A 12,307-nucleotide genomic window follows, 5' to 3' on the forward strand; every position below is an offset into this window, starting at 1 on the left:
GCCACCCTCAAAGGATGCACAGCTGGGGAAATGATGCAGTTGTTGGAAGGAGCCGGAGAAACAATGTTTGCAGAGCTGAGTTGTCACTGTAGTTGCAGATTGTCGTTTCCTGGAGAATCCAGATGTAGTCTCAGTGGCCAGAAGATGAAGTAAACGATGCAGAGAAGCCGTGCTGGAATCTTGCACGGCGAATCAGAGGAGACCCTAAATAGCCCAGGAAGGGGTATTGGTCATCTAGCAGGGTGACCACCTATCAGGAGGGGGCTGTGATGTCACCTACCTGACCTGGCCACTCAGATGCTCCCAGGGCCCTCCGCCCACCTTGGATTCAAGGTGGCAGAATCAAGTGACCACCTGGAGGAGCTCTAGGCACCACCCCTAGAGTAGTGATGGACAGGGGAGTGGTCACTCTCCTTTCCTTTGTCCAGTTTCACGCCTGAGCAGGGACCTGGAGTCCCTGGACTGGTGCAAACCAGTTTATGCAAGGAGGGCACCAAATGTGCCCTTTAAAGCAGGCCGGTGGCTTGGGGAGGCTACCCCTCCCAAGTCATGTAACACCTATTTCCAAGGGAGAGGGTGTTACCTCCCTCTCCCACAGGAAATCCTTTGTTCTGTCTTCCTCTTTCTGAGCTTGGTCAAGCAGCAGGAGGCCAGAAACCTGTCTGAGGGGTGGCAGAAAAAACCTGAAAGACTGTTAGGAGCAATGCTGGGGGTCCTGTAAGGAGCTGCCTGAGTGTTTGGATACATACAACCAATCCTGGCAACAGTATTGGGGTATGATTCTAACATGTTTGATACCAAACATCCACATGTCCGGAGTTACCATCATATAGCTGGGCACAGGTGACAGTGTCCAGTACATGGGTAAAATGGCTTCCCCGCACCTACGAAGTCCAGTGTAATGCAGCTGGAGTTCGTAGGGGCACCTGTGCACATTCATGGGTGCCCTCAAACACAGGTACCTGCACCTTGTCCTCTGGGTTAGGAGGGCCTACCATAGGGGTGACTTACAGTGACCTGGTGCAGTGACCTGTAGTGAAAGGGTGCATGAATCTTTTCACGCAGGCTGCAATGGCGGGCCTGCAGACACATTTTGCATGGACTCCCATGGGTGGCACAATACATGCTGCAGCCCATGTGAAACCCCTGGTGCCCCAATGCCCTGGGTACCTAGGTACCATATACTATGGACTTCTATGGGGACACCAGTATGCCGATTGTGGGGTGTGCAAAGTCCTAAGCAGCCCAATTGGGAAGGAGAGAGCACAATCACTGGGGTCCTGGTAAGCAGGATCCCAGTGAAAACAGACAGAACACACTGACAACAGGCAAAAAGTGGGGGTAACCATGCCAAAAAGAGGGTACTTTCCTACACATATATCATTTGCAGTTTTGACTGTGGCCTCACTACTGTTTTTCCTGGATGACTGTAAAGACCCGTCCTTCAATTTTATTAATTTCATCTCTTAGTCCTGTAGTCCTGCAATCTCTAATGAGATGTCCATATCTGTGACAGTAATGGCATATTTGATCCATCCTTTGGAGACCTATCCTGCTTCTTCCTATTCCTCCTTTTTCTCCTCTGCTACTTCCGTGGGCCCTTACATTATCCTGCTGTTGCGGGTACTGTTGTTGGGTGGTCCCCTGGACCGATCCCACACACAATGCAGTTGTCTGAATGGTGGCTGCTACTACAGCCCCCTCCACTGCTCCTTTCTTTTCCAACTTTTGCTGCACTAACTTGACTGCTGCATTCTCTATCACTTACTGATGGGGTCTCTCTTTTTCCTGTTTCTTTTTACAAAAATGGATTATATGTGCCTGTATTTCTGCCCAGGGCTTGATTTTCAGTGCCACTATATCAAGGTTGTCTTGTACATCAGAGAGTAGACCTATTTCTTTTTTTAAATTGTTTTATTGACAGTTTAATGAACATACACCGCAATTGCCAACCGTATAACTATGCAGCTGGGTTACATTGGTACATCTCAGCATCACACAGCATTCCGGAGACTCCAATGAACCACAACAAGGGAACAGAAGTGGGGAGCCAGCAATTGCTCCTTGTCCTCAGACCCAGCCTCATTCCTCATCATTTCAGTACCCTCAGTCTTTACAAAATAACCACTGTTCCATCTCGCGATCACACTTCCCAGCCATCAGCACTCCCAATACTAGTAAGAGCATCGCTGCCCAGCTCTGAGTCCCACAGGCTCCCAACATATTCTTGATCACACTCATCTAGGCTTTCAAGCTTGTCCCCTCATATTTACAGGTCATGTGCCACATTTTTGTCTTGTCTCACCTTCTTCAAACTGCATTCCTCCTCCACCACCCATTCCCTGAGGTCCGCTAGTCAATGAGTCAAGGTCAGTGGCACAAGGCTTGAACAGTGGATGGCAATATGTCTCCTCACCAACACAAGACCCACCAAAGGAAAGCAATATCTCTTCTTCCGACCTTTAGCCAGGTGCGGCACCAAGCCTAACAGGCAGTGCTTCATGGTTTTCTCCACAGGGGTGCGTGACACCCTGCACAATTTATCCACCACCCCTGTCCAGTATAACCTCGGTTCAGGGCATTCCCATGCCATATGTATGAAGTGGGTGGTTAAGTCTCCACACCTAGGGGAGTCACCTGACCTGGTCAGGAAAATTCTGTGTAATCTCTGTGGCATAGGTAGGCGCGATGCAGATAAAAGAACTGGGTGAACTTATATTGCAAGTTACTGGCTGTATTGCAAAACCTCCGCCCATGCATGCTTCAGTTCCTCATCTGTCAGCGGATCCTTCAGCACCTCAGTCCAGCCTTAATGGGTCTTCTCCAGGTCCATCTGTCTGTCCTCCGTCAGCGCCGCATATAGATTCGAGCTCAGGCCTCTATCTGACACTATATATAACATCAATGTAAGCACAAGTGATACCACCAGTTTGGCCAGAAAATCCATCCAGATCTCATAGACGTGCTGGACATCTTTGCGTACTGCAAGAACTGCCCAGGGCTACGTCGAAACAATTCAGCAGCCTCAAATATTGTGAGGAACACCCCATTTTGGTACATATCTCCCGCACAATGGCATCCGCCAAAGTCCACTGTGACACGGTCATCAGTGCCGTAATGTCTCAAGAGGGTCGCAGCCACCAGCGCAGAAGTAATTTTGCATAAAGAGGCCTCCTCAGTATACCTGTGACCATCATTTCCCTAGACCGTGCCACTTGTCGTATGATATACGGCGTGTCCACAGCAATGCACATGCTTCTCATCAGATGCCTGGGCAGATCTCCCTCTTCCACCTGGCCTGCTAACAGGCATTTCTCCCTGTTGCCTCCATCAGCACACCATAGTGTGGCAAGCTGCAGTTTTCCTGCTACGTAGTAGAGTTTCAAATCTGGGAGGCCAAGGCCGCCCTCCATTGTGTCCTGTTTGAGTATCTCAAGTTGGTCCCTACTCCTACACCCTGCCTCTACTAGCGAGACCAGGAGACTATCCAGAGCCCGGAAAGTGGACTTCGGTATAGCACAGAATGAGTTTTGGAGGCTAACCAAACAGTAGGGAAGTAGAACTATGTTACTCAGGGCCACTCTACCCATAACCAAGACCAGCAGTGTGTTGCAGAAACCTACGGATGCCCTGAGACTTGTTAGTACCCTGCCCATGTTGAGTCATATTGGCTCTCCTCGGTGTGAACAGTCCTTATTCCCAAATAGCGGAAGATTTCCGTCTCCCAGGTCAGTCCCGCTCCTGGGAGATCCGTTGCCAGTCGTCCCTCCAAGCTTCCCAGTGGGAAGAGGATCGTCTTACATGGATTCACTCGGAGACCCGACGTGTACTCAAATTCTTCCATAATCACCATCAGTAGCTGCACCGATTGAGCTGGGTCGCTGGGAAATACAAGTGTATCATCTGCGTACATCAAGACCACGTGGACAGAGTCTCCAGTCTTAATTCCCCAGTCTGTAAGGTCCTGACATATTCTCTTCATCAATAGTTCCATCGCTAACGCGAAGATCAGTGGGGACAGTGGGCAACCCTGTCTTGTGCCCCTCTGTACTCATATGGATCCTGACAAAGTACATGCAGTCCATACCCAGGCAGTGGCCTCCTCATAAAGTAGGCAAGCCCAGGAGAGAAACTCCTCTCTGACCCCTATGAGCCGAAGCACCTTTCAAAGTTACTCCCAGCCCAGGGTGTCGAACGCCCTCTCAATAGCAAGGGCCACCAAGGCTGCCTCCTCAGCAGTTTCCTACACCGAATGCATGGCATGGGAAAGGCATAGTAAATTCATGTGAGTTCCTCACCCGGTATAAAGCCGCACTTGTCTTCTAACACCAAGCCGGTTGCCACAGTTCGCAGCTGTGTTGCCAGTATGTTGGATAGCACCACATGTCAACTCCTAGCCTTGATAGGGTCCTTCAGTACCTTATCGGGCTTGGAGATTCATGACTTTAAAGCCATTGCATATGGCAGGGGGTAGCCCTCCCACTACCCGGTCCTTACACAGCACCTCAAGCAGGCGTAAGCTAAGCTATGCGGAGTAAGTGTGATACAATTTGACAGGGAGACCATCTGGGCCTGGGCACTTCCCACTTGGCATGTCCCGGAGTTCTGCAGTGACTTACTCCAGGCAGGGCTCACCTCCCAACTGCTCATTCTGAGCATCAGTGAGCACCAGAAGAGTCACCTGGTCCAAAAAGGAGATGATAAGTTGTAGCGCTCCCACAACAAGCATTCTTACACTGCTGCCATTTGAGTGCTAAGTAACAAGTTAATCCCCAACTAGCCAGAGCCGTCTGGGGCAATAAGGGACAATATCAGCTGTGAGAGCCTCTCCCCCATGAGCAGCCAGGCCAACATTCGGACTGACTTTTGCCCTTCTCTATGGAGCCTCTGCCAATATTCCCTCCTGGTGCAGCAGTCCTGTCTATTCCACAGTTCTGCCACCTTATGGTGCACCTCAATGAGTTCCCCATTCTCCAGTTGCAGGCTAGAAGCCGACTTTGGATTTGAGCCAAAGCTTATTCCCCTTTTGTGAGGTCCCTCTGTAACCTCCACCACCGACTCTCATTAGGCATTCACCCCCAACATCTTTTTTAGAGGCCTCCCCCTCTGCACTGCACCACTCTGTGGATCCCCAATTGTACTCAAAGTATTCCTCCAGAACCTCCCAGAGCTCCTCCCAGAACACCGGATCCTGCAATGCCTTAGGGTGGAGTCTCCACAACTGCACCATCGGCCTCCCCGCACAACTGCCTAATTACAAAATTAACCGTGCATGATCCGACAGGAACCGGGACTGGTATTTAACCTTTCGAACATGCTGTGTACACTCCTCAGTCACCAGGAATCTGTAGAACCAGCTGTATGCCCAGTGTGTAGGTGAAGGAAATACCCTGTCAGTCGGATGCAGTTCACACCAGATATCTCTACAACTTACTCTGTCCATGGACTGCACAATCCTAGCTGTCATGTATGGCTTAGTGCCAAACCGGGGGGGATGATGGTCAAGTGCACTGTCCAGCACACAATTAAAGTCACCACCCCATATGATCAGCATCCCCATATATGGTGTAAGTTCCCCTTCCACCATTTCAAAAAAGGGGTAATCATCTGTGTTAAAAGCATACACATTAAGCAGATATATCTCCAACCATCAAGCATGCTATGTATAATGAGGAAAAGCCCCATAACATGTGCCCTGAAGCTATGAACCCGGAACAGGACCTTTGGCGCTATCCAAATGACCCCTCTGGCATAGCTTGAGTAAGTAAAACTGACCCCTCCACTTTTTCTGGAGCTCCTGGGCACTGGTTCCAACAGATGTGTCTCCTGCAACATGGCTACCTGTATTCCCACCCTACGGAGGTGGGCATTCACTCTGTACCTTTTAACAAATGAGTTGAGACCCTGCACCAGGTCACCATCCGCATGTGTCTCACCATTGGAATCCTGTAACATCGCCCCCGTCCAATCCCTCCAGAACGCGGACCCTATCCTTAGCCCCTCCCATCCCCCAGGCCCAACATGTTGTGTTGTAGACAGGTGATTCAGCACCCAATCAACTTCCTGTTACAAACAACTTAACAAACAACTTGTTTCAGTAACCCAAATACTCCCCACCAATCCCCAGGTAAACACGCAGAACCCCAAAATAGTGTCTCCCCAATCATGTGAATCCCCTCTCCTGAAAAAGAAAAAAAAAACTAAATGGTTCAGTCACACCAGTTTTTATTTCAGGGGCAAGACAGTTCCAGGCCTAGCCAATAGTGCTGGAGCAAGGAAACCCCCATACCCCGAACAGACCGCAATCACTCTTCACATTCAGCAATCCACTAAACACAACACAAACAGAGGCAAGAAAAGGGGATATAAAGAGCCCCTCACAAATCCAAATATGGAGTGGGAGGTGAATCATGCATTTTCTTGCCTGTCCTATAAAAGCTGCAACACTCCCACCCTATATTTCACTCAACAGCATTTAGTACAGCAAGGCCATATAAGTCCACACAGAGTCCCAAAATAACTCAATACATTACCCCCACAGTCCACAGCTCTCGACAGGGACCTCAATGTCCAGAAGACCCAAGAAGGGGTAAAACTAACACTTCCCCCACCAACAGCATGGTCATGACCCTGTCCCCATTGTGCCAGGGGTGTTCGAAGTACTGCAGTGACAGCAGGAAATCAAGACACCTCCACCTCAGGAGTGTCCTCAATCACTCCTGAGCCACTCTTGCTTGAAGGTGCCGACGTCACTAACTTCACCATCGTTCTTGCCACCTGTCGTTCCAACCTCTGGCGCTCCACAGCCAACGTCCCATCCCAGAAGACCACAACCCTTGCCAGGAATCTCAACATTTTCCTGCCTTTTTTTCTGCGTTCTCTTGATAACCTTTCCCTCTCTGCCCGGCGATGAACCTGAGAACCTCTGCACCGGCGCTGCAATATAGGCTTCCTCCTGGACCTTCAGCTAGTTTCATATTTCGTCCGGGTTTCTGAAGAAATGGGAGCACCCACCATAGAGTACCTTGAGTTTTGCAGGGAAGAGGAGCACGTAGGTAAGTCCCACTGCTTTCAGTTTTTGTTTGACCCCTTTGAAGGATTGGCGCAGATTCTGGACTCACTGGATATAATCCAGAAAAGTGCAAATTGTTTGGTTCTTGAATGTGGGGTCATTGCAGACAGGCGGGCATGCATGTTACATGAACAGACAAGTTGAAAAACATGCGTCCTGCACACCACCCCCACCAGATCGTGGCAGACCAAGCACTCAATTCCAATGTCAGTATGAAGCTACCCTTCTAGTAGTGATCACTTTAAGACTTCACTGTGCCCTGACATATAAGTGTAGTTAATGTGAACAGTCCTGCAGGGCAGAATAAAGAATAGATATATGTGCTCCAATAGTCAATCAAGCCGTTGGTCTGTTCAAGGTGGGCGAGTGTCATTCTTTGCTTTGAGTTTTGTCACAAGCTCGTCCCATGTGTCATAGCCTGTGCACAGCTGGCCTCCTATAACGAAGGGATCGAAGTATATGTAACTCTGTCCGTGCCCATTTTAGTGTCAGGCAGCGCTAAGCAGAAACCTCTGGTGGCATGGGAGCCTTCCATCTCATAGCAATTTTTCTTTTGTACATAATGAACGCCAGGTCAGCAAACCTATGGATATGTTTGTGTTTTTTGGATCTGGGGCGAATGCCCAGGAGGCAGGACTCTGGGGTGGGGGCAAATAAGTGGTCTGTTATGTCAGAGATGTCTGTTGTTATTACCTGCCACACCTTCAACCGCGAGGGGCATTCCCAAACCATATGATAAAACCCTGCTGCAGTGAGCCTATGTAGTGGGTTCGTGTTCCGGGGTTGGTGGGATAGGCAATTGACTCAATAGGCACTGGACTAGGTTGCAATTTCCTTTTATTTGTGCTCTGTTTAAATGGCTCTTTCCTATCGATTGTCTTTGAGAAAGCCTTTTATTCTTATTTTATTTATCTCATAAAGTTAATGAGGTGCTTTTCTCCCCTCTAGGGCGTTCCGGTTGATGGTCAGGATCCCGTCTGGCTGGTCATCGGAATGGAACAGGAACTCGACCCAGAAGGGTGGACCGGTTTCCACAAAAGAAAGAACAGGAAAACAGGTAAGTGTGGGTGTTGGATTAGGTGAAATTATAGGGCTAGTAGGGGTGTGGAAGGGCAGGGGGTGCTGGGGTGTGCGAGTGCTAATTTTGTAGTGTATCCAACGTTACCGTGCACAGAGACTCTCTCTCTCTCTCTCTATTTTCTTGTACAGGAGAGTGGTTATCTTCACCAGCCCTCCTGTGTGCTGTTAATTAGTTTCCTTCTTCTTAATCCCCTCCTCCCAGCCCTTCCTCAGGTCCCTCAAACTTGCTCCTACCCCACATCCACTAGGGCAGGAGTTTTAATTTAAGGTACGATCGTACCTGTGCAAGCCACACCCCTCCAGGGATGTGGCGGCGTTGTTCACTCTTCCTTTCTTTCTCTGCGGGTCTTCGGATCTGTCACCGGCTCTCTCCTGGTCTCGGAATTCCCGCAGCCGACGATCGAGTCCCCGTAATCGATGGTCTCCCAGGACTCGGTTCCTCCTCTTGCTCCTGGGGTCGCTCCCCACTCCGTCTCCGTCTGCGAGACTTCCTCCAACCTGTCGGGCCCCTGCCATTCTCGCTCCTCTTCTTCAAGTACTTCTGTCTTTGTGACCCAGATATCCGGGTCAGATGATTCTCCTTTTTCGGCTGTTCTCCCGGCCGTGCCCCCGGGGCACGATTCCATCGGCTTGGGGTTAATGTTCGTAACCGTGGCGATTGACGCCGGTTACAGCCTACAAAGCGGACAATCAGAATTCAAAGCAGGATACATGTGTTGAATACGGCGTGGGGATAAGTATGTCTGGTGAATAAAATGTAACTGTGTATAACGGAATCTGCGATTACCAGACACCGTCTTTAGCTGTTGAAGAGCTTCTACCTATGTTTTGGGTGCCATGGGCTGTGGCAGAATTGCGTTCCATCTGTTGAGTGCCGCTTCTGGCTGTGTAATATTATTTTCCCGATAATGCCCTATAAAGAATCGTTATAACCTTTTACGAGCCAATGCTTGATGTGGCGTGTAAAGGATAGGAGAGTTCGAGGGTTCCCTGTCCCCTGACCCCCAAGCTGCTCTGATTAACTAGCAAATAGCATGATATGTCAGGAAGTGTCCCAGACCCAGGGAAGTAAGTTCCATGATGGCATCAAATGACATTAAGATGCCATCATCGAAGTAGTCACCTACCGTTTCCATCCCCGCCTCTGTCCTGGGAGGGATATCATGAGACTTAGCCAATTGCGTGCCACCTGGCATCTGTCCAATCAGGATTAGGGATGAGTATGGAGAGTAGGAAGTTCTACCCTGCACATATCGTCGCCAGCATGTATGGGCTGCTTTCAATAGGATATTGTCCTCTGCTCGTAGTTGTATGTGTTTCGAGAGCCATATATATTGAGGGGTAGCTCCCAGGCGTGCCCGCGAGCATTCTGCCTCCGTGCCCACAGGGGCACTTAGCCAGCGGAGTGGCCACTACAATTGCACTGCAACATAGTAAAATTAAAAGTTCAGTGCACCTAGGCCCCCGTCCTGGAATCGGCGCTACAGAGTTGTGAATGCGAATCGATGTCTGTCCCGACCCCATATGAGTCCTAGTAGTAAACTATTCAGTACCTGGAAGAAGCTCTTTGGGACAATAATGGGCAATACAGCGAAAAAGTATAGTAACCTTGGTAGGTTCAACATTTTGGCTACCGCCACTCTGCCCAAGGGTGAAAGCGGCAGAGAGCTCCAGAAGTGGAATGACCCTCTCATGAAATGAAGCGCATGTCCCAGATTACCATCTCTTAGGGCATCCATAGTATGATACACTTGAATGCCCAAATATTTAAAGTCAAAACACCAAGATAGGTGGTAGGTTGGAAGCGCATCCCTAAGGGAAACTGATAACTTGGTTAGGGGAAAAAGACAAGATTTGGACCAACTGACCCAGGGGCCCGATACTGTCCCAAAGGTGTCAAGCAGTGACATCACATCAGATAACAAAGCCCTGCCATTCTCTAGATAAATCAGTGCATCGTCAGCATAGAGCGATACAGGACGATGGACTCCCATTGATCCAGATCCCCCATGCTTGCAGGCAAAGGTGAACAGCGAGAGGTTCCATTGCAAGCACAAACAACAGAAGTGACAACGGGCAACCCTGTATGGTGCCCCTGCCAATTGGAAAGCTCTCAGATATCAGTCCACCTGTCTTCACCCTGGCCAATGGTTTAGCGTATAAGGTCTTTATCCATCTCACAGATACATGTCCAAAGCCTATATGTTGTAGCGTAGCAAATAAGAATTCCCTGCTTAGGGTGTGAAATGCCTTTTCTATATCAAGGGATATGGCTACACTATTGTATGCTGTGGTTGGAGTGTCATGGAGAATTCAAAACAGTCTCCTTATATTAAGAAACATGCTATGCCCGGTATGAATCCCGTTTGGTCTGTTCGCACGAACCTTGCCTAGTATCTTACAGTCGAGGTTAAGGAGAGATAGTGGTCTATAAGATCACACATCTCTGGGGTCACAGCCAGGTTTGGGCAGCACTGCTATCAATGCCTCGTATTGCGAGCCTGGAAGCTCTCCTTGAATCCACGTCTCCTTGAACATTTTCAGCAGAGGTTGAATAAGATGTACAGAATATGTGGCATAATACTCTATCAGTAGGCCGTCTGTGCCAGGTGTTTTATTACAAGCTATCTGGGAGATAGCCAGTTTTATTTCCTCCAGTTGTAGGGTTTTTTTGAGGGCCTCCCTTTGTGGGGGGAGAGCTTTGCGATGTGTGCCATATTTAGGAACAATTCTAATTGCTGGGGAGTGAGCACCAAGTCTGCATGGTAGAGCAAACCCTCCAAAACAACATATCGACCCCCTGTATCTACCCTTTGGGTCCGCTGAACATATGGTACCCTTGGTGCTATTCATATCATAACCACTCTGCCAAATGCTGAAGAGGAGGTGCCATATATCTGTCCTCGCCATGTCTTCCTCATTTTGTGCAGTTCACTATCCAGTAAGTGTTTTTCCTGTAAAATAGTGTACATTTTGGCGTTTGAGGAATTAATACATTTGCTATTTCTTAGCTGGTGTGGCCATGCCGCGCGCATTCTACGATAAAATATTATAGCACTGGGCGGTATTTGCAGTATGTGTACCCATGATATAAGAAGGCCTCTAGCTTTATAGAACTTGGTGTATTCCCACCAATGAAGCCATGTGTCTCCATAACTGTGCAGTATGCATGTAGTGTTGTTACATTTGCCTGTTTTGCAACCTGTTTAAGCATACCCTGTGCTTCCCCCGCCCCTACAACATCAACTCCAATAGAACCCGTATAACCATTCTTAACATAGAACCCCAGAACTTGTGGCACACGGGCACACCTCTAATTACTTAAAAAGAAATGGTGGTTGATGCTCCCCGTTGCACATCCAAAGAACACTCTGAAGGTTGAAATAATTCTAATAAATCACTGTAGAGGGTGCCATCCTGGTCAGGAAAACCCAACCACCACGGGTTTAGAAGTACACACGAACACAAATGGAACTCAAAACAGAAGAACCACCTATGTTCGGTGTTGTATATACAAAGTGCAAGAAAAAGTGAACAGGATCAAGGCACTCCAATCAGGCTGATTTCTGTTGTATTTTTCTTGAACAGTTGTATTCACTGAACAACTCTCGTCTTCATCTTCTAAAGGAATAAAACATTTTCCAGCAACTGCATTTTACTTCTGCCATATTATTGTTTGTGGAGTGCCTTGATCCTGTTCACTTTTTCTTGCACACCTCTAATTACCCCCATTACTTATAGGAGAAAAAAAATACAACAATCGCATCCAGAGAGGCATGATAACTTTCTACTGTGACCTCGGCCCTATAAGAGGAGAAATGTTAGCCAAGACATGGCCATCCCCAGCCCCCTACACCATTGGAAATACATACAGTCTGGGCATGGGTGTCGATCCGTTACTGTCGTGGACTCTCCGTGCTACTGGCAGCTGAGGCCATAGAAGGCTGCAGTTATACCAATGCAGACACTCAATCAAGTAACCTTGGCACGTGCACCCCTCTCATGCGGCTAGTAAGCAGGCGCACCTTCCTTAGTGAGAGTTAATGTTTGACTAGTCTAGATACATCCATTAAAGATCATCCGCCGTCTGGGAGGTGACTTCTGGGCCCTTAATCATATCCAGTAGTGTAGATTGTGAGCTCCCTGGATACATCT

General features: G+C 48.7%; 1 long non-coding RNA gene across 2 annotated transcripts in view; it reads right to left on the bottom strand.

Moving 5' to 3' along the window:
* The window catches only part of LOC138250342 (uncharacterized), a 31,419-nt gene extending 22,736 nt beyond the window's left edge, over positions 1 to 8,683 (bottom strand). For both annotated transcript variants that reach the window (XR_011194934.1, XR_011194933.1), the window contains exon 1: positions 8,433 to 8,683. This is a non-coding gene — a long non-coding RNA (uncharacterized lncRNA). The remainder of the gene's footprint in view (positions 1 to 8,432) is intronic.
* Between the last annotated feature and the right edge of the window lie 3,624 nt (positions 8,684 to 12,307).

Source organism: Pleurodeles waltl, chromosome 8 (assembly GCF_031143425.1).
Source record: "Pleurodeles waltl isolate 20211129_DDA chromosome 8, aPleWal1.hap1.20221129, whole genome shotgun sequence".
Classification (NCBI taxonomy): domain Eukaryota; kingdom Metazoa; phylum Chordata; class Amphibia; order Caudata; family Salamandridae; genus Pleurodeles; species Pleurodeles waltl.